The following is a 23,605-nucleotide window of genomic DNA, read 5'->3' as shown; positions in this document are numbered from 1 at the left end:
AGTATAGTAGATGCAAGATGATCCCATTGCCCAAACATGCACTTCCAATTACAAGAAGAGTTCACTGCCCAAACAAGTAATTAGACTTCTAGAGTATAGGTACTATAACTTCTTCCTTGATTGATCTCTAATCTTTAGCATGATCTTGGATCACAAAATAGTTTTCACAAAACTTCACATATATCAGTCTTACAAAAGTTTGCATACAATTGTTGAACATCACAATTAGCACATATGGTCACCGCTTCTCATCAAAAGATGTCCTTTGCATAAATACCATGCCTTTACACAAATTGCTACTAGGTTGGCTAAGACCACAATATACTTTTTCAACTTAGAGTAAACATCTAGGATGTTGACCCTAATTGGAAAAGTAATTATTTTGAAAACAAAATAATCATTTCCTTTAATTATGTTGTCTTTTAATTCATTAAAATGCAAATATCTTTGTTCCATATAGTCCATACTAACTTCAAAGTTTATACACATCATCATCAACATATATATTATCTCCATCTAACTTCGCTAGTTATAATATGACATCAGCAACAAGTTATGAACAAATAATACACTACTATATACAAAATTACATACTTACACAATTTTTTGATTACCAAATTCTAAGTATCTTTATTTCTAAGTTTTCATGTAAGCATGTACCTTATGTGTTGCCATAAATGAAAACAATTAAATACATCCATTAGCCAATTATCAATAGTTTAATTCATTGTGGGAGCTATGAACGTGGGATCATCACGAGATTTATCTCATTTGATCTAGCTCGAGGAGACCTTGGGATTTCGAGCTTTTGGGTGACCTCTATAGAACAATTATTTTATCATGAGTGTTTTTGTTTTGGTTGCCTCTTTCAGTTGTGACATAGTGCTCTCTCATTTTTTTGTTTTGACTTCATTTCTGAGTTAGTTTCTATTACTATTATATTAGGAGGTAGAGAACTAGTTCTCCCCTTTTTTTTGGTATGTTGGCACTACTTGGTTAGGAGGGTATGAGAATTTATGGCCTTTTTGGTGTGGGGGTTTGGCGATTTGGACTGTTATGCTAGTTGCTTTTGCATACAGACTCTGAAAAAAAATATTATTGGATATTTGGGATTGTTGTACCTGCTTGTGAAAAGGATTTTAATTTTGTTGAGTTTTATCAATATTGATTTCTGGGCATTTTTTACTTTGTCTCGATTTGTGTGTTTCCCAATTTTCTTAGGTGTTTCTTGGCACTGATGTTAGTCATGGACCTAGATTATCTATGAGATATCCAATCCAACCATAAATGCTTGTGCTTGCATTAGAATTCATGGAAAATTTGTACTCCTAACTATGTGCTTAGTTGAGTGATTATTTACTTACTATTTTAATTGTTTCTCATCTAGCCCTTATTGTTTATGATCATCGTGTAGTTGGTGCACCCACACATGAGCACATAAGCATGCACTTGTCAGGTTCTTGAGAGACCCAAACTCCTGGTTAATTTCGATTGAGTTATGTTCATTGGGGTTGGGCAGGGAAAATGCATTGCCTACAGGGACTCATCATGTGATGAGTATGGGTATATAGGATAGAGAACTAGAGGGGATTGTCTCGTAACCTTGGGTCATGTTCCCAACAAGGTTAACATGAAGAAGTTTCTAAATAAGTGATAACTAAATGAATAAATGGGTAATAAAACTAAGGTAATTAAATGTGGAATACCTATATGGTTTGATTTGAGGGTATTAGTCTATATGGTTTGATCCAAGGACACAGTGTGATGGCCTCTTAAGGGAATCCAGAGGGAGTCTAGAGGGAGAGTTTCCACTCGATTTTTAGCTTTGGAGTCCCAAGTGATCTACTCTCCTCTATAGTCCCTACATAGTGTACCCATTGAGCATTTGACCAAGACCAACTATATTGCATTGTCTAATGATCTTGGTTTTAGTAGTCTATACTATTTGGCATAAGTGTTAACCATGGATGACTATTTTGTGTGTGTTTGAGGTCAAATTACTATCTCGATCAGCATGGCGAGAGTGGGCTTTTAGGTTCCATGTAGTTAGGTGGTGTAGCTACCTTTGCCACTACTACGGAACATCGTAGAGAATTGGCCTTCCTCCATGTTTAGTTCTAGAGTAGGATGCTCACATGGTTCTTTGTATCTTCTAGAGTATGTTTCCATGTGGTTTATGTTATTTCAGTTTATAGAGATAGTTGATTTATCCTTGTTCCAAGGATCTTGAGGTGGGGCATTATAGAAAGAGAGTGATAGAAAGAGAGATGGTAATTATAGGGAAGTGATGGTTGGACATAAATAAGTAAAGAGATGAGGTAGAGATAGAAAGAGAGTAATTAGGGCATGAGAGAGAGAAAGGGAGAGATGGAATAGATGGACAGATTTGGGAAGGGAGAGCGAGAAGATTTACTTGTGGGAGAAAAATCTGCAGAAGTGATAGAGAGCAAGAGGGGAGAGAGAGAGTGGGTGTCAAAGATGTAATTTGGATACATGTTAATTAAGGTGGACATATGTAATTCTATTTAAAAAATGAAATATAAGCTAGACCCTAACACAAACCAAATGTGTGATTTAAAATTAGATTTTAAAATTAAAATCTTGATATCTCTTGACTTTCTATATAACTAATACATTCAAATTTAAAAATAAAAGTATATTTCAATACAAATAAATCTATTCAAATTAGAAATCTATTATAATAATAATAAAACTTAAATAACTGATAAATATGGAAAACCATTTATGTTCACATAAGTTGCGTGTGCTTACTAATAAAGATAATAGAGTCACAGAATGCGTGTGACTGCTATATTTCTAAGTTCATTAACATTCCATTAACATGTACTTAAAATAAAGGTAGTGATGAAGGTAATCACGGTCACGTGAGCTGCGTATGCATACTGGTAAAGATAATCAGAGTCACAGAATGCGTATGAGTATTATATTTTTAGGTTCATTAACATTCTCCTGTGTGCAAAGCATGAGAAAATATTCGATTATCTGGTAGTGAGTCATCTAGTGTGTAACAAAAATTTTGAGTTACGTGAATTTTGTAAATTTATGGTGAGCACTACAGGGATTAGTGCTCTTGCAATATTTCTATCACGAAAATTCAGCAGAAAAAAGAATTCATAGAGTTTGCTTTTGGGTCAATTGGGGATATTCTCCTATGACTAGTGATTTCTTTCCATTATGACCTACCGCTTTCTCTTCCTCTGTAAATAACAACCCACCATCAGAACATTCACCTTAACAAGCTCATACTTACAACACTGAAATCTAACATAACAAGACCTGAAATCTAACATATTAGATACAAGAACAACAGCTCCTCTACATTTTTGAATTTCAAATGAATTCAAAATTATTATGGAGGTGGAAGGTACGTAAAAACAAAAATTAAAAGCAAAATCAAAATGGACTGAGAGAGAACAACCAAAACAAAATAGGCTAAGCCTTACTCATTCGATGTGTTGATATGTTCAACGAATGCAGCTTTATAAGCTCCATTGTCAGGGTAGCGAAGGTCAGCAGGTCTCACGTTGGTTTTCAACATGTGAACAAGCTCATTGAGACACCAAGGAGACTTCGCATATCCTGGCGAGAATATGGCTATTTGCACAGTAGCAGAGGATATTGCATTTTGTATGGCTGGCTCGAGCTTGTTCACATGTTGAAAACCAATGCTCTGTTTATTCTTCTATTTTGTGATGTGAGACCTGCTGACCTTCGCTACCCTGACAATGGAGCTTATAAAGCCGCATTCGCTGAACATTAAAAAAAAAGGAGATTCACCAAGAAGAAGCTTCAAGACTGGAAAGCAGCCCTCTCCTCTTCTTTACTCATCTCTGGCTACGTCGAATGAGTAAGGCTTAGTAGCCTATTTTGTTTCGATTGTCCTCTCTCAGTCCATTTTGATTCTGCTTTTAATCTTTTTTTTTACTTACCTTCCTCCTCCATAATAATTTTGAATTCATTTGAAATTCAGAAATGTCGAGGAGTTGTTCTTCTTGTATCTAATATGTTAGATTTTAGGTCCTATTATGTTAGATTTCAGTGTTGTAGGTATGAGCTTGTTAAGGTGAATGTGTAGATGGTGGATTTTCATTTGAAGAGGGAGAGAAAGCGGTAATCATAATGGAGAGAAATCTCTAGTCATTTGGAGAATACCCCAATTGGCCCAAGATGATATAGATGAAAATTTAGCAGAAAAAAGAATTCATAGAGTTCTCACTGTAATTCTCAGCGATTTGTGTGCTTTTGGGCTTTCTGGTGATGGGCTGCGAGATCCGTACCTAGTGTGAAAGTATGGTATAATTTTATTGTTCCGCTAAGATTTTAGATAAGGGCTTTTATGTCAATTTGTTTTTAATACTTATGCATTTTTTTTAGAAATTTAAATGTGCATTTGTGGGATTTTCAATTGATGGGAATGTGAAGCTGAAGTTGGCATTCACATATTTTCTGTGAAATTTGTTGGAGGTTTTACCCTGCATTTCTGGCTTAAAATTATGATTAACATGTTTATAAGATGGCTCAAATTATCAATACAATTTATTGGTAATTCAATTTATTTTCTTTTTTAAATTTTATGTTTAGTTAATGATATATAGGTCAGATGATAAAATAATTTATTTTTAAGAAGAACAAATAATTTGTTATTGTCTTTTAATTCTCTTAATTGTAGTTATTTAGTTCTTTATTTTTCATTAATTATGTATTTAGGTTCATTTTTACTGCTCTTTATTTCATAGTATATTTGAACTTTATGCAAGAACAAAAAATTGTGTTTAATTTATGGTATGATAAAAAAATTATAAATATTTTCTTTTTAGTCAAGACTATGAAAAACTTATTCGGTTTATATTTTAGGAAAATAACTTCAAATTTGTTTGGTGACTTTACTCAAGAATAGACGGAACTAGAAAGATAGACAAGTGGTACTATGGGTAAGTCTCATTTTATGATTATTTGGAAAAAAAATATTTTAAACTTCTAACTTAAATATTTTATAATTATATTAATAATTTTTTTTTTCCAAACTTTAGAATATTAGAAAATGATTAATATATATAATGATATTTTTGAATCAACTATAAATAATTATAATAGAATGTTCAAGATATATTCAATTACATATACAAATAGTATGATTTTTTATTATCTTTATTTGATTAAAAACATAATTTAATTTTTTATTAAGACATATGTTGTTCATATTATTAATTTTATAGTTATGCTTTATTTTTATATTTTTGATTAAAATCATACCATATATCTTAGATAAATGTTTTTTTACTATCTAACCAATGATCAACTATCCATAAATAGTTTCTAGACTCAACTATCCAGAGTTTGTGGATACAATTATCCACAAACCTAAGATTCATCACGTTTTTGGATTCACCTACCTCCATACTAATACACACTACAATGCCCCCTCTTTTTCCTGAAAAGATAGTTCTCATGCAATGAATAATTTCTTCTATAATATGATAATTTGAAATAATAGATTTCCTTTGCTTCCATTTCCTCTAAACTAAATTTATTTAAAGATAACTTGTTTCTTTAGCACTAAAATTGGAGATTAAAATAGCAACTCCACCATTGAGAACAAAATATTTATTTAAATTCAACCAAGGACAAGAAAACATCTTTCTTTCAACAAACTCTTCGTAATATATTACATTAATGCAAGGAGAATTTTACGTTTTTCTAGCTTTATAATGCTCAACAAAGGTAAACATTAATGAATACCCTCCTTTAGTTTTTAAATTTTCCAAGAATTCAGAAGTCTAGGCTATTGGTAAAAAGAATCTACCCTAAAAAATTTGGGAGGCCCTGGGGTGTGAAGGAAAGAGTTTCTACCTATAGAGCCATAAACCAAGGTTTAGACATCACAAATATGTCTTCTACTGTGTCAACAATTAAACTCAATTCACAACTCAAATTAAAAGAATTTTTTCAAATCTAGGAAAGACTCTAAAGCACAAAGTAGAACCTTTTTTCATAGAGTTGAGTCCAAGTTTCTACTAGAACATTCTTTCATAGAGTTGAGTCCAAGTTTCTACCTTCTAGTGTTGTCGTGTGACCAATCAACAATTTTGAAGTCTAGTCCATAGATCCAATCAAAATTCTTTACAGAAAATAATTTAAGGGTGACTCTATGACATTAAGGTGAGGCTTTCCATGCACAGAGCCTTTAACCCAAGTTTAAATCTCACATTCTTTTCCTCTAATGACTTCTTACCATTGGATCTTTGATTTCCAATGCTTAATCACTTTCCAGCTTACTAATCTTCTTTTTCAACAATTTATACAACTTTTGGTCATCCATACCCCTCTCTTAACCCTAATTCAATCCTCCAATAAACACAAAGCCATGAATCCCTTCAATATTTAGATTTCCAATGGATATCCTCCAATATACACCAAGCCATGAATCCCTTCAATATTTAGAATTCCATGGAATATCCTATTAAACATTTTAACTTGTAACTAACTACTACTCCTTCCCATGACTGTTCTTGCCAAGAATGAGTTTTTACTATATGTGTGGCTTTTGATCCTAAACCCCCTACCTTAACCCCAAGTCATTCTTCCCATAGCCACCAAGCCAACATCCACTTTCACGTGGAGTATGTCACTGATTATTCTGTACAACTTCAATTCCATCCCCTTATCTGCCAAGCATGAGATTTTACCTTATATAATTAGAAATACAACCTTAATTTCTTTTCCAAATACAGTTCAACATTTCGTTCCACCTCATCCTGACATACAAAGGCTCAGTTTTATCTTATAGCTCATTATCACCCATCAATAGCATCCATAGGTAGAGATTACTATCATCTCCTCAATGTGTTGGTTCCCAAAACTGCAGATTGGAAATCCAAGAGCCTGCCACTTCTCCGATAGGATTTCTCAATCAGTTCTGGCCAACGAACGGAAATTGCTTAGATTCCCCTGCACTTCGGACTCGGCTACAACTAAGCAAGTAAACCTTTACCTTAACACTGACTGCCTAGTTCAAGGTTTTTCTATAGCAAATTTAAACTTTAGGAGTTCTTCGGCTGGCAAAGTTCTCAAACTCGATGAAACTAAAACTGGATGCTGAATATTTGATAATTGAATGTTTTGTATAAACTTTGTAAATAATAGAATTGATGCTTGCAGAAGGAATATTTTGATTTTTTGACTTCAACAAAAAGACCAATGCCTTTGCTCATCCGGGCGATAGAGTCAACTTCAGAGAATTTTTACATACAACTTCATAATGTTCAATGCACTTGTACTGCCAATAATTTTGATAATCTAGATGCAACAGACCAATTATGATGCAATCTTAAATTAGTCCAAATTGAATTTTAACTCCACTGAGACAAACCAGACACAGCTGTGGAAACAATTAAATATTTCACAACACCTATGATGATCAAATTTCAAATGCTTAATTGACCATGTCCACTTATCTGATAAGAAAATCATATACGAAATTTTAAAATATAATTATCAAAGACGATTCGCCTGTAGTTTTAAATCTCCATGCCATTAATGATAAACAAAGAACATTTTTATTTTATTATTAAAATAAAATAATTTTATAATAATAAAATAATGGAATTTTACTATAAAATCATATTGAAGCCTTATTTGTCCTTACAATAAAATATAAATATAAAATATTTTTTCTCAATATGAATGTCTAAATGTTCAGATATCTCTTTTTACAAATAGCTTGTCCCTTATTTATATTTTGAATACAAGAAAGATGTGACTTTTCAAATGGAACGTCATGTTACATTTTCTTATTAATTGCACCCCTTATTTAAAATAATTACTATAACCGTACCATTTCATTTTAATATTCCTCTTTAGCCATATAAGAGCTATAACCTTTGGTAAAAGTCACACCTCTTATAAATATTTCACATCTCAACTAAAATGATTAATCATATTATAATCTGAATTGCACCCTTTAATTAACATAGTCATCGGGCTCCTTGTCTTAAAATATAATTGCACCTTTCCGATGGCTTACGGGCACCAACAATTTGCCTAACAATTATTACTAGACTTTATTATTACTTTCGAATGCAACTTCAATATTATAACTTTGTCCATCCAATTCTTTGCTTCCGCACAGACTGGACGACCATAATCATTATTTCAAAAACAAATATGGTGCGATCTTCCATTTTTGCCCTCATCTGTATAAATACGACAGGCACTCCCTTATTCTCGTGTCTTCAGATGCGACCTTCCTGTGATGGCGATAATAAACTCAGAACTCTTGTGCAAATGAGATATCTTTGTTGCTCACATGGTTTTTGGCTTCAATTGTCCGGAGATCCTCGAATATTCAAAACAAAAACTGCTGTCGTTTTCTATAAACTTGTATGCTCCTTGCTTGGCTTCCTGGAAATATTTATTTCTCAACGTTGAATACTTGAGAATATCGTCGTTCTCTTTGAAATTAATCTTTCTTCTAGTATCAATTATTTACTTACTATTTGTGGTTGTTTGTTATGCATTATTTCTATTTGTCGATACTTCCTCCAGCTATCTTTCAGACTTATACTAGAGTCTGTTCATCAATTTAATCATCTGTCAGGATAAGCATACTGTCATGCGTCTCTATAATTCAATAGAAAACTCTAGTTATGTGTTTCAACCCTTTTAAAATTATATCTTCCTTTCTTGGTTTTGACGTAAGGCTTCTTTCGTATCTACATGGATGACACAACTCCCTTTCAGTTACTTTATTATTTTAGCTTTGTTTCGTCACTCTAATCATCGTGGTTTGTTTGTCGAAAGCTGAGCACACTAGAATAATTTTATGTGGACTGGGTATTTTTGACTCGAATCCTTTGTTTTATTCCTCCTACATACTGTCAACAGTATTTATGGAAGAACCTCCGTCTTCTGAATAATCACCTTCTTCAACTGGTTCACCCTTGCCAATATCTTCTTCATCTGTGGGAGAGCTTTGTTAATGTGAATGGGTATTGAGAACTTGCAGTACCTTCATTTTTTCTGTCTAATGGCCCTTGTTGAAGATTCAACCTCTATTCTTAATATATCAGATGATACTTTTGGCTGGCAAAATAACCTCTGCAATCTGTTTTTGAAAATACCAGATGCAGACTTTCTTTTGTCCAATGGATGCTCCTCAACTTTGCACAAATCATTAAATTTGTTTATGTATCAAGAAGTACACCCACTGTTATGATGTATTTGAGCAAACCGTTTTTAGTGCTGAGTTCTACTTTAGAGTCAAATCATGTGGACAGACCACCTAGATAACACAGCTTTATCTCTGTCAGTTTTGTCAACTTTGATCTAAACATATGATAATCTCAGACTATGATTATTCTGGCCGCTATGCACAATATCCTTTTCTTCTTTGATTGCACACTTAGTTGCAGGTATGGTCACACTGATCATAAAGCACGCGCAAGATGACACTCCAATTGAAAATGGTCAAGAGATATGAAATCAGGCATGATTTTTTTTTGGTAGATAGACTGTTAACAACAATTTTTGTTACAGTATCAAAAGGATTACATGCAGGGGTGTCCTTAAGTGGGTAATTTTTATATGCAATACAAAGTAGCAAGGACAATATTTAGTATGAATATGGAGAAGACTAATTATGATTGGCAATTGGTACAGGTCACTAAATTTTCTATAAAGTGTGCAAAATAGAACAACAATATATATATCATAGGGTGAAGAGATTAAGTATAATGCACAAATGGAGACCCTAAAAATTAGGGCTCCATCACAATGAAACATGTTTGTTTCTTGAGTCAAGGAATCTTCCAGTCCATATTGAGTTTAATCATGATCCGAGAACTTTTAGCTGCATCTCCTCTCAAGAAAGACTTTTATTTTTAAAAATAAACCCTTGTTCTCCCTCTGACATTTACTTTCTATAAGTAACAACAAGATTTGCCTGTGAGAGGGTTTAGTCTGAATTTCTAATAACTGTGGATTCAATTGCCTTCCTAGTGAACCATTCAGTTATCAAAGTCTTTTTCTCAGCAATATTCATCTTCTGGTCACATCACAACATCCACAAAATTTCAAACGAGGCTAATATGATCAGTCAGACATTTCATGCCACAGTGCAGGACAAGAAAAACATATAAGTATTCAAAGAGTGAATCATAGTGCAATATACAGGAAAGCTTCAAGTGAGACTACTAAGATATTAAAAACAGTTATGTAATTGCCCCTTCATTAATAGAGTGGTCTATCAACGTAGAAGTAAAATACAGGCCGTGTTTGTAGTTTCTATCCAATATTTAGGACCCAATAAGATGGTCGAGTTTCTACTCTCTGCTAGTTAGATGATTAGTTGATATAATTAGGCCGAATAGCGCCATTTATCCTGAGTAAAGGGGGAATGAATCAATTACCTATCAGTAATTTGTGAGGATTATTTTATAGCTAGTCGTCATTATTTGTAGTTTTTCAGAATTTTTTTTTATAAGGTATCTTCAATTTTCGAATCAAGAATGAGACTTTGATTTTGTATGGAAATTTCAATATAATTGTTATCAATGATCAACGAACATGAATCTTCATGAATGTGAGTTAGTAGAGCCACACCTACGTCATACCATGATGCAATAGTAAACTAAAGGAACTTGAGGGAAATGGAACAGTTACCATTCATGGTCAAATAATCGTTCATCTAGTCTTGCTAAATAAAAGTCTACTGGAAAAATCATTTAGAAGGTCAATAGCCCCTTACTGATATACCCAGCTGCTCTTTAAAAAAAAAGGTAATTAGAGCAACTCTGTAATTTTGTTGGTACCAATATCATACAATAAGGCAAAAGAGTGAAAGAGACTGTTTTAAACAAGAGACTGTATCTAATTGGTGGTTGTAGTCTATAACCATCAGGTCACCGTGCAACTAGCAAGGCCTCGGCAAACACCCATCACTATTTTGATATGCCCTTAGCTCGTTGCAGGTGTCTTTACAATGAAACCGTCAAACCATCGCAGTGACAAACATTTTAGAAAGAAAATTTCTATTACATGTGACACAAAAATGATAACCAATATTTCAATAAATTATTTTATAATAATGAATTTTCGAAACCGATCACATTTTTAACATGTACATGGTTTTTGAAAACCACAATAGAAATTGACTTACAAATTAAATATCATGAAAAACTGTCACATAATGCAGACTTCCAAAACCTTAATTAATAATGCAGACTTACAAAGCCTTAACCAAGATTGCCAGTATTACAAATATTACAACCAAAACATTCTCATCAAGACACCCAATAATTTATTAACAAACAATTTGATGCAGCTCTAGTTGTTTACCTTGATAGATATTGCAGCAATATGTGCACTTTCTTTCACCAATCTTTGAACGAAAACTTTCATATAAGAACATGAAGCCTTGAGTTACAAGAGAATATGGAGGTAAAAATAGTTATGAAAATAGCGTTGTTTCAAGCCCTTGTATATTCTTTTTGCCATTAACTAAGTATCGTGCCAATAAATTTCAAAGCAGATCGGATTGTCATTTTCTGTCATCCAGGCTTGCTTAGATGAACTTGTACTATCTTTCTAGCTAAAAACCCTATTAGTATCAAGATAATGGTTAAGATGTTTACACTCTTGCTGTAAGTAAATAATGTACATACTAAAAATGTTTGCTGTTTAGAATGGAACGAGAGGAATGTGTTGTTGCTCACTTTGTAAGCACGCTGACATTCAACCCACCATGACGATTACAGGTATGATGTCAACTTCTGTATAGTTTTTGTGAATAATTTATCTTCCTTTCATTGAATGAGTTTCAGATTGATTGTTATAATTATTATTTGTTAAAATTAATTATTATTATTTTTTAGATTTGAAGTAAGCTCAAATTTAAAATCTTTCCCAACTTACCACTGTCTAGCCTCTTGCCTAAAATGAAGCATATATTAATGATAAAAAATAGTATTGTTCTTAGATTAATTTGATAAGGACTCTCACTTTCATTTTTCATAGCAGTGTCGAATGAATTGGAAAATGAGAACACACAATTTTTCATCAAGTATAAAAGAAAGGTCATCGAAGGCAAAAACTCAAGCGGATGTTAGATGATATAACTGCTATATTTTACAAACTAAATCTTTAAAGCATGATTATAAGTTGTTTGTGGATTATTTTCTAGTATGCATATCTGTTCACTGAAGTTGTAAAAGCAGATCTTGTGTGCTTAAATTTGATTTATAGGATCAAGTCGCAAAATATATTGCCTATCATTGGACTTTTGATACATTTAATAGAAGTATAGATTTCTTAGAATTCTGAATTATCTTCATTTTCAGTGATGGGAGTGATTGGTTTTGAATCAATAGCATGGGGAAATAATTGATCCTGTTTTGGGATAGGGAGAAAATATAAGGCAATAATGAGGACAACTAACTTTTTCTTCCAACTGATATTAGAGGCGCATCTAACATGGGACTCTTTTTTCTGTACAGCTGATTCGAGAAGCATCTTGTGTTTGGAAATTCAATTTTAGAGAGTTTAATCCAAATCAAGAAATTCATGCCCCTGATTCAATCAAGCTGCTGAGATAGAGTGGTATCCATTTCACCAAAAACAACACATTGGGTATCCATTCAAAGTGCTTTGCTGAGCTTCTGATTTCATCTAGCATTGTTTTCAATAGGAATATGAAATGGGTTGTTTTTTATGGTGTTTATAATTTTGGGTATTTGTTAAAACTTATGATTTGCAACAAGTTGCCTCAGAAGGTTTTTTCAGTCTGATGAGATTATATTTTCCGAGCGTATATGTTGTGAAGCATATGATCAGGTTCTGTGATGGAGTTTCTGGAGGCCTTTGTTGGAATATTTATTGCAATTGATGTCTGTCCCTGGAGCCAAACACCCACCTATCTCCTACTGCAGAATAGTCACAAAATTTAATACGGGTAGGTGAGTTTTTCAAATTTGGAAATGAGGAGGAAAATATTTTTGGCAAAAGACAAAAGGAATGATCTGTATTCATTCGACCAAAGAGTCGGAGTTGAAGAGAGTAGTTGCAGAGCAGAGCAAAGAAGAAAGAAAGTGATCAGCAAATCCAATCATTGTAGAGATAGAAGGAAGCTTGTTTGTGCCTACAGTTGCACATGTTTTCCTTGTAGTCATTCTGTAAGTTTGAATTTATTAAATTCATCCTATGAAGCAGTGATTGCTCCAGGTGTTATTGTATGCCACCATTAGAGCTGCAACTTCAAAGTTCAAAGTTTGAAGTTTCTCCAATTTAAAGTTTTAAGGTTATTTTAGGGTTTTCTAGTTGAAGCCGAATGCTCCTAGATTTTGTAATGTCTTTTTAAATCAAAGTTGAATAGCAAGCAAATAGGCATACTTGAATCTATTATTCTTCTTCTATTTGTTGCATTTGAGAAGTTTATTGTTGAAAGTTTCAAGGTTCGGCTATCTAGTTTTAATGGTGAAAAAATTCACGTTATAAACCTGGTCACTTGGCTTGGTCTTTGTCTAAGTTGAAACATTGCAATTTAAGCCAAGCTCACTCGACATCTTCTTCTATCGAGCTCCACCCTACAGTGGTGACCAAGCTCACTAGGCATCCACACTACTGAGCTCACTCAGCATCCATTAATGCCGAGTTGCCCTTTACGTGTTGAGTTCACTTGGCTCCTTCATGTGCCAAGCTCACTCAGCACCCTCCTGCCACTCGGCTCCTTAAGGTGTCGAGCAAAACTGGCACTCAGCAAATAGTTAGTGCCGAGTGAAATTTTTAATGTTGTCATTTTGTCAATGAACAAATTGTCCTTCAAGAAAGTACATGCAAATCTGACCCTGAATACCCAGTTGAAAGGACTAATCAGCACCAACAATTGGATAGATTATCATTGGGTTGATAACTTTCCTCTAAATTTTATCGGGTACAGCTCCCTGTATGAAATATTCAATGAATTAAATGTGAATGTTTTTATCAGAAAGCATAAAAGGATATCAAACATCTACCCGTAAATACAATGTAGATGCGAAAACCTATACTACTGCATAGAAAGAAAGCAAAGAACAGCAAGTGACACAAAGTTCATTTGTTGAACACTGCATTATGTAATGAAAATGAAACTATGTTTTTCATCTTCTTGAGGGAATTAAAATCAGAGCTTTGAAGGATGACATAATAAAGAAGCAATGATATCAGACTGTAACTTTAGAGAAAACTAAAAATGACTCAAAGTTTGAATTCAGTGGAAGGAAAAATACATCATAACCAAAGTTTAATGTGTTTAACCTCCAGCCTCCCTTCCCTGACTGTAAAGATTACAAAGCCTCTTTCACACATTACAATCTAACCATTATTCAAAGAAAACAGAAATTTTCTCCACAATATTACATCAAACACCAAAATTTAATCTTGATCTCAGACACAGTTCTGAAAAGAAAGAAAATCTGCCCATGCTCTGCCTCTCACTGTCTCTCAAGAAAATGAAAAGATTTTACAAAATCCCCTCCCTGCCTAGAGCCCAAAGTCTGCAGTCTAGAAGAAGGAAGAATTCCCCCCTTGTTGTCTTTGATGTTGGCATATTTAACCTGTTCTTTCTTGTGGCTTTTCAGTTTCCTAACTGAATCTTGAAATTGGCTCTCTTTGTGGTTGCTCCCGTTCACATCTTTTTTTCTCTCATTTATGTTTTGATAACCTTATAAAACATTGATGTAAACATTTTATAAGAATAATTTGACATATTAAATGAGACTTGGACAAGTGGCACATTATTATATTATTCCATTATGAAAATACTTTTGATTATGGGCGGATTCGAAATAACTCTGTCAGAAACAATGGATCTCGATGCGGGATGCATAACTATTTATCCCACCGTTGGATCTTGTTGAATTTTGGATATGTTATCCAAATCTTAGTTCTCCACATTCTCACCAAGGCGATTTTGAAAATAATTTCTGAGTCAAAAGTTATAGATCTCTGTGTGAGGGTCTATATGACTATCAAAAAATCCGACTTGCTGAACTTGATCCAAAAAGAAAGCTTCTCTTCATATTTAGAGTTAAATCCCAAAATGAAGTCCGATTGTCTTTCATCTTTTCCCTTTTTATGAATGGATCATCTTTAATTAAATATTACCACGTTTATAATCTGACAATAGTAACACCAAACACCCAAACTGAATTCTGAATCCATGAAACTTCCTATGAAGGCTGATACAACATATAATAGTTTATGCACCTTGGAAGTCTTGCAGTTGAATCCATCAAACCAAGTCTTCATCTTGATATGCACTTTTGCATCTTTTGAATTGTTGGGTTGACTGAAACTGAATTATGAATTCTGGCAAAATCTTGAACTTTCCTGAGCTAGCCATTCTGCATTTCAAATTGTCTTGAACTATCGAACCACTTTGAACTAATTCGAACTTCAATTTGAAGTGGTTCAAAAACTCTGAACTTGAAGTTTTGCTTCGATTGTATTGAACCTGCAGAATGGGTTATCTAAACCATTGAATCATTTCAAACTGCTTTGAACTAAGGTTCAAAGTGGTTCAAAAACACAAACTCCAAGTTTTAAAACCATCCTCATATTGGTTACTGACACATTTTTATTTTTTACATAGTATCAGAGCTTTGAGGCCCCACATCCACAATGAGTTAGGGCATTTTTTTCTAGGATATTTGACATGGCAGGAGATGCAGGAAAGATATGGCAGTAGCCACCATCCTTTAATGGATAGAATTATGATACATAGGCAAAGAAAATGAAAACTATAATGGTTGCAAATGATTTGTGAGAGTTTGTACTTAATGGGTTCAATGATGTGATAGACCCAACTCAGTATGTTGGCCTCACAAATCCACAAAAGACTCAATTGAAAGAGTTAAGGAGAAAAAATGCTAAAGCATTAAGTTTGATTGAAGCAGCAATGACAGAGATAGTTTTTCCTAAGATTATAGTAGCAAATTATACAAAGGAAGCATGGGATATCCTTGAGATGAACTTCAAGGGAACTAATAAGGTCAAAGTAGTAAAGCTACAGATGATCAAAAGGGAGTTTGAGAACCTTCAAATGAGAGACAATGAAACTATTGCAGAGTTTAGCTCATGAATCTCCACTTTGATATACCAGCTCAAATCAAATGGAGAAGAATATGATGAGTAGAGAATTGTAGGGAAGATACTGAGGAGTTTACCTTAGAAATATGACAACCTTATGATGACCATAGAGGAAGAAAAGGACCTCACCACATTGACCATGGATGAATTGATGGAAACTCTTCAAACCATGAGCACTGAATAAACAGGTCAGCTACTACTTCTCAAGAGCAATCTTTCTAGGCTCAAGAAAATTCAAGAGGTAGGGGGAGAGGTAGAAATGGCTCCAGTAGAGGCTCAAGAAATAGAGGTCATGGAAGGAATGGTAAAAGGAATGCTGGTGGAGAAAGCTTAGGAAGAGCAAGCAACCAAGAGGGAGCAAGCACCTCTCAAAACAACTCTAGAGGAGGCAAGAAGAATTACAACTCCAACAAGAGTAATGTTCAATGCTACTACCATCATAAGTATGGACATTATGTAAGTGAATGCTGGAAGAAACGAGTTGATCAGTCAAAGAAAAATGCTAATGTGGCTGATGTGAATATGAGAAATACAAATAATCCCACAGCCTTCATCATGTGTAACATTGGTGAAGAAGGAAGCCCTAAGGTATGGTACCTAGACATCAGATGTAGCAACCACATGAGTGGTAATGAAAGTTTATTTTCTTTTATTGATAAGACTTTTAAGTCTGAAATTAAAATAGAAAATAATGGAACTATTCCCATAGTGGGCAAAGGATCTATTATGGTCTGCACCAAGCAAGGTGAGAAGAAGAAAATACAAAATGTGTATTTTGCCCTCGAAATGAAGCACAACTTGATGAGTGTTGGACAACTCATTCAAAATGGATACAAGGTGCTAATGGAAAATTGCAAGTGTGTCATTCATGAGAAGGATGGGATTAATAGGTTACTTGCAGTAATCCAAATGACAAAGAATCAAATGTTCCCGTTAAGAATTGAGACATGTTTCTCTTCTCAAGTCAGTGTTGTACTTCCCAAGCATGCATGTACAGTAGTACATTAGCAATCAGCTCTTAGAAGCATGATTGAAGACCCCCCCAAGCTTTGGCATCTTAGGTATGGACATCTTGGCTTTTCTGGTTTAAATTTGTTGTGCAAGAAAAGAATGGTAGAAGGTTTGCCAAACATTGTAAATTCATATAACAAGTGTGATACATGCATATTGGGTAAGCAACATAAGCTTCCCTTTAATTTTGGAAATTCTAGAAGGGCTATAGCACCATTAGAGTTGGTGCATTCTAATTTGGTAGGCCCTATGAAAACTACTTCTATTGGGGGGAGTACTTATTTTATGACATTCATAGATAATTTCAGTCTAGGACATGGGTGTATTTTTTGAAGAATAAATCTAAAGCATTTGAAAAATTTGTAGAATTTAAAGCCTTGGCTGAAAAACAATGTGGACACTATATTAAGGCATTTAGATTAGATAAAGGAGGGGAGTATACCTCCAATATGTTTGTAAATTTTTTCAGGAAAAATGGTATAAGAAAAGAGTTGACAACCAGTTATACTCCACAGCAAAATGGAGTGGCTGAGAGGAAAAATAGGACCATTATTGAAATGGCAAGGAGCATGTTGAAAGAAAAAAGAATCCCAACTGAATATTGAGGAAAAGCTATAGCAATAGCAGTATATTTGATCAACATGTGTCCTACAAAATCAGTTCATGATAAGATTCCTCTTGAGGATTGGTCAAGGGGCATATGGACAATTGAGCACTTGAGAGTGTTCATATGTGTAGCATATGCAAATGTGCCTAAGGAACAAAGGAAAAAGTTGGATGATAAAGGTGTGAAGTGCATATTCATAGGGTATAGTTCAGAATCAAAGGCCTATAGGCTATATGATCCAATTAATAGGAAGATCATCATTTCAAGAGATGTGGAGTTTCTTAAAAATCAGTCATGGGATGGCTCGATAGATGAATCCTCAAGCACTTCAAGTAAAGTGCCTACCATTGAAGAGGAAGAAGATGAAATTGGTGATCAACAAGAAGATGGAGCAACAAACATATATTGCAGACAAAAGAAAAAAGGAAAGCAACCCTTAACATGCCAAGCAATAGCTCCAAGCACATCAAGATAGCCCCGAGCTAGTATGCAAAATAGTAGCAGCAACAATACTAAAAATTTAGATCCCACTCTTGCCTCCCTATTGCCAAGAAAGACCAAAACTCTAAGGGACATATACCAAGAAGAAAGGTATGATGAAGACAATGATGAGAGTGTAAATTTTGCATTATTTTCTCATACTGATCCAATTTATTTTGAGGAAGCTGTGAAAGAGGAGAAATGGTGTAATGCCATGGATGAGGAAATAGATGCTATTGAAAGAAATGAGACATGGGAGTTAACTACAGTGCCTCCCAAGAAAAAAGTAATTGGAGTGAAATGGATTTATAAGACCAAGTGCAATGCTGAAGGAAAAATAGATAGGTATAAGGCACATTTAGCGGTCAAGGGGTATAAGCAATAGTATGGCAGAGATTATGATGAGACATATGCCCTAGTTGCAAGAATGGAAACTGTGCATGCTATCATAGCAATTGCAGCCCAACACAAATGGAAGGTATATCAAATGGATGTGAAGTCCACCTTCCTAAATGACATATTGAAGGAAGAAGTATATGTGAAGCAACCACCTGGTTATGAAGTTGTAGGTTTATAACACAAGGTGTATAGACTAAAAAAAGATCTTTATGGGCTTAAGCAAGCTCCACGACCATGGTATAGTAGGATTGACTCATACTTGATGAGCAATGGCTTTAGCAAAAGCAATAGTGAGCCCACACTTTACATCAAGGCAGAAAATGGTAATGTGTTGATTGTTGTCTTGTATGTTGATGATTTAATTTTCACTAAAAATGATAATTTCTTAATTGGTAAGTTCACAGAGGCTATGAAAAATGAATTTGAAATGATAGACCTAGGTCTCTTGAAGTATTTTTTAGGCATAGAAGTAAAACAAATGCATGATAGCATTTTCATCTCTCAAGAAAAATATGCATAGCAGATCTTGGAGAGATTCAAAATGCAAAACAGTAAGGCAGCGCCAACACAAACAGTAATAGGTCTGAAGTTGAGCATGGAAGATTCTAGCAAAAGTGTGAATCCAACACTATAGAAAAGCATGGTTGGAAGCTTGATGTATTTGACTACAACTCTGCCAAACATAATGCATGCATTAAGTCTGATTTTTAGATTTATGGAAACATCAAAGGATTGCCATTGGCAAGTGGAAAAGAGGATCCTAAGGTATGTGAATGGTGCCAAGGGATTTGGAATTTTGTATACTGCAAAAAATGAATTTAAGTTGGTTGGTTACACAGATAGTGATTGAGCTAGAACTCTAGATGATAGGAAGAGCACTTCCAGATACATGTCTCATATGGGATTGGGTGCAATTTCATTAGCAGCCAAGAGGCAACCTATTGTTGCTCAATCTATAGCAGAGGCTGAATACATAGTAGCAAATGTAGTAGCATGTCAAGTTATTTGGTAAAGGAGGATCTTGACAGATTTAAATGAAAGGCAAGATGATGGAACTACATTTTATTGTGACAACATCTCCTCAATTGCATTGTCCAAGAATCTAGTCTTTCATGGGAGAAGCAAGCATATAGAGATCAGATATCACTTCATCAAAGAGTTGGTGGAGAATGGGGATATCAAGATGGAATTTTGTAAGTTTGAGCAGCAGCTAGCAGACATTTTTACCAAGTCATTAGGCATTAGAAGTTTTGTACACCTAAGAGAGTGTCTTGGTGTAGTTGATTTGGATCAATAATGATCCTTGTTTCTTTGACTCAAGACAAAGTGGAAGAGTTGGAATATTTATTGCAATTGACATTTGTCCCTGGAGCCAAATGCCCACCTGCCTCTTGATGGATTGTAGAACAGTCATCAAATTTAATACGAATAGGTGAGTTTTTCAAATTTGGAAATGAGGGGGAAAATATTTTTGGTAGAATACAAAAGGATTAATCTATATTCATTCAACCAAAGAGTCAGAGTTGAAGAGAGTAGTTGTAGAGCAAAGCAAAGAAGAAAGAAAGTGATCAGCAAATCCAATCATTGCAGAGATAGAAGGAAGCTTGTTTCGTGCCTGTAGTTGTACGTGTTTTCCTTGTTGGTCATTCTATAAGTTTGAGTTTATTGAATTCATCCTATGAAGTAGTGATTGCTCTAGGTGTTATTGTATGTCGCCATTAGAGCTGCAAGTTTAAAGTTTGAAGTTTGAAGTTTCTCCAGTTTAAAGTTTTTGGGTTATTTTAGGGTTTTCTAGCTAAAGCCGAATGCTCCCAGATTTTGTAATATTTTTTTAATCAAAGTTGAATAGCAAGCAAGAAGGTATACTTGAATCTATTATTCTTCTTCTATTTTTTGCATTTGAGAAGTTTATTATTGAAAGCTTCAAGGTTCGACTCTCTGGTTTTAATGGTGGAAAAGTTCACATTATAAACTTGGTCACTCGGCTTGGTCTTTGTTTGAGTTGAAACTTTTTAATTTAAGTTGAGCTCACTCGGCATCTTCTTCTATCAAGCTATACCCTGCAATGGTGACCGAGCTCACTCGGCATCCATTGGTGTCGAGTTGTCCTTCACGTGCAGAGTTCACTCGGCTCCTTCATGTGCCAAGCTCACTCGGCACCCTCCTACTACTCGGCTCCTTAAGGTGCTGAGAAAAACTAGCACTCGACAAATAGTTAGTGCCGAGAAAAAATTTTAATGTTGTGATTTTTGTTTTTCACATCCTTAACAAAGTTACTGAGCTACTTAAAGTAGTAAAAATTGGCATATGTCACCGAGCAGAGTTTGATAGTCTACTTACTTGCTTTGTTTTCATGAAGTTGAAAGAGGGTTTTATAAACATATCACTGGACAAGTATACAAATGTTTTGTATGGATTGTATCTAAAAAACTACATTGGATAAGGTACTTGAATCTGCATACATGGTAATGTTAAATTCTATTTCTATTCACTAACTTGCAAGTGGACCTGAAAAGAGTTGAAAATGACAAATTTAAACATATCCTTCATATGATTTCATATGGGTAAATCATTTTCTCTGGTATATGAATTGGTTTCATACCAGTCAAGGCCACTTTTTTTAAGATTAGCAATTTCTTATGTCTGAAGAAAGCAAAATTGAACATTAAGAAATTTCATATCACATCATGGACTTGTTGAAAAGGCTTTCAAAACTTTAAATCAAATGCAATTGCTAGGTGCAAAGCTAAATTCTAGAGAAGCATCTCAAGCATGATCAAAACTAATTGTGTTCCTATGCTATAATACTCGAAAGAGGGACTATGGATGACCATTAATACCATAGTTAATTACAAACCTATTTCATTGCATAGCTAGACGGATTGAATTGCAATTGTGATTGAGGAAGAAGAACTATTTGGAGGAATCCTTAAGATTGATATGGAGGAAAAGAGAAGGGGAAGAAGAATTACCATGTGAATAGCATACCACTAATCTAGGCTATACTTCATCTGATATGAGTAGATAGGCTTTAAGCTTCAACATTAAAACCACTGAGAAATATTAAATATCCTATCCACTAAAACTTTTATGTATTCAATTTTTTGATGAATAGCCCCTTCCTTAGATTAAAAAAAAATACAATAAAGTTACATATTCACAAAAAAGGGGCTGGGGGATATAGGATCATTCCACGAGTTCATTCAACCACTGGCCAGAAATCAGCCATTCATAAAAAAACTTTAGAAAACAACTAGAAAACAAAGAAATCCTCATGCTACTAATGCAGCGCCAGCCGAGGAAGGAGGATCCTTATCATCATAGCCCCACCCAAAAGTGGGGTGAGTAGATGGCTCAAGGGGAGCCCAACTATCATCAAGAGTAGCAGCATTATCTTCATCTTTCTCTCCCTTAGGTCCTGGAAGGAAAAATAGCTAAGTCCAGTAGGGGAAACACCCACTTGGGGTCCAAGTGAGCAAAAGGCCAAACAATAGCAGGAGTAGCAGGAGGAGCCATTGGGGACGACCCTAAACTAGACCTCTAGGGAGGTGAGATTGAGTGGTGTCGATCACCAAAACCTCTAGAAATGTGGCGCTGACCAAAAGCACCATAGCTGGGAGAGTGGTGCTACTAAGAGCGAGGCGTGTGTGAGTGGCAAGTGGAACTAATATGTCCTCGATGGTGATCTCAAGGAGGGATATGGTCACTGGAGGCTGAATCTGATGGAACATGAGCAACCGTATAGGGGGCATTTCCCCAATGAGCCAAAAGCTCCTATAAGTGTGCCACCTCTAAAGCTACTTTATACATCTGTACTTAAATTTGCAACATGACATTGTTATAAATACATGCTTTAGAGTACATAGCCACATTAATGTCAAGTGTGTTGTGAGTAGAAATGACTGCATTCTAATCTTTCCAAATGGTAAATAAGATCTTCAATCTGAAAGCATGCCATATCTAGGCATATTTGAAGGTAATCAAGGTATTATCATCCAAAAGAACCATATGCCAAGAAAAAGGTTTTGGGAAAAAGGGACAAAAGAGATCATGGATCTATCACCAGTAACACTAAGCCCATCTACTAAACTAAAAAATGTGCAAAAAGGACTCTGGTTGACCATAGAAAGGGAAATGGAGCTTAGGAACTCCTAGATACCATAGCCAGGAGCCCAAAGGCAAGCCCTAGAAAAGAATACGCAAGGCAAAATGTGCAATTTTGGGTTCAGTAAAGGTGTGCTACACAATGGAGAACCTATGACTCCAAGTGCGATGCGAGGATTGCAAATGCCAACTTTCGTTGAGTACATCAACCATGGGCAGGTGAGGAACTAGCCATTGGAAACCTAGCCTAGGTTTGTAGCAGGTTATCAGAGTGTCTGGATACCACTTCGAATATTTCCACCAAGGACAAGAAGACTGAATGCCCACTTTGTGTAATAAATGTGAAGGTACCACAGAAACTAGAAGATCAAAAGTTTTCCAATCTAGACGAGTGAGCCAGAACTGCACTCTCATTTCTTCCCATGACTATAAGTTTATAGTAACTCTAGAGAAAAGATCTTTAGGGGTCCTTATGCTACGTTTAAAAAAATGCAAAGCACTAGCCTCATGCACCTTTGCTAGGGGAACGCCTTGAATAGAAAATAAAGGTGACCACTAGAGATTATGCTAGTTCAAGTAAAGCTCATCTCTGAATCCATTGCCAACCTAGTGAAGCCAGGGCTTAACTACTTCCCAGGCTTTCCAAATATTCTTGGCAACAAAATTACCCTGAATTTGAATAGGTTCAAGGCTAATTAGAAGGGTTTGAAACCCAATCCCCTTCCAGGTTGGCCGATGAACAAGAAAGCCTAAAGAAATACAATGCCTTAACAGAGTCTTCGAGGCTTCATTTCTAGAAAAAGCTTGAATCACCCATTTGGCACATAAAGAAATACCTTGCTTCTAGGTGGATAGCAAGCCAAG

General features: G+C 34.8%; 2 pseudogenes; both read left to right on the top strand.

Annotated features, from left to right (window-relative positions):
• The window catches only part of LOC149528180 (putative CCR4-associated factor 1 homolog 7), a 136,720-nt pseudogene extending 132,939 nt beyond the window's left edge, over window positions 1-3,781 (top strand).
• Window positions 3,782-8,184: 4,403 nt separating this feature from the next.
• Window positions 8,185-21,080, top strand: LOC149528179 (putative CCR4-associated factor 1 homolog 7 pseudogene; annotated as a pseudogene).
• Window positions 21,081-23,605: the final 2,525 nt, after the last annotated feature.

This window comes from Cupressus sempervirens, chromosome 11 (assembly GCF_028749045.1).
Source record: "Cupressus sempervirens isolate cs-2001-9-10 chromosome 11, ASM2874904v1, whole genome shotgun sequence".
Taxonomy (NCBI): domain Eukaryota; kingdom Viridiplantae; phylum Streptophyta; class Pinopsida; order Cupressales; family Cupressaceae; genus Cupressus; species Cupressus sempervirens.
Note: the sequence above shows the minus strand (reverse complement) of the source record. Positions and strands in the feature narration are given on the sequence as shown.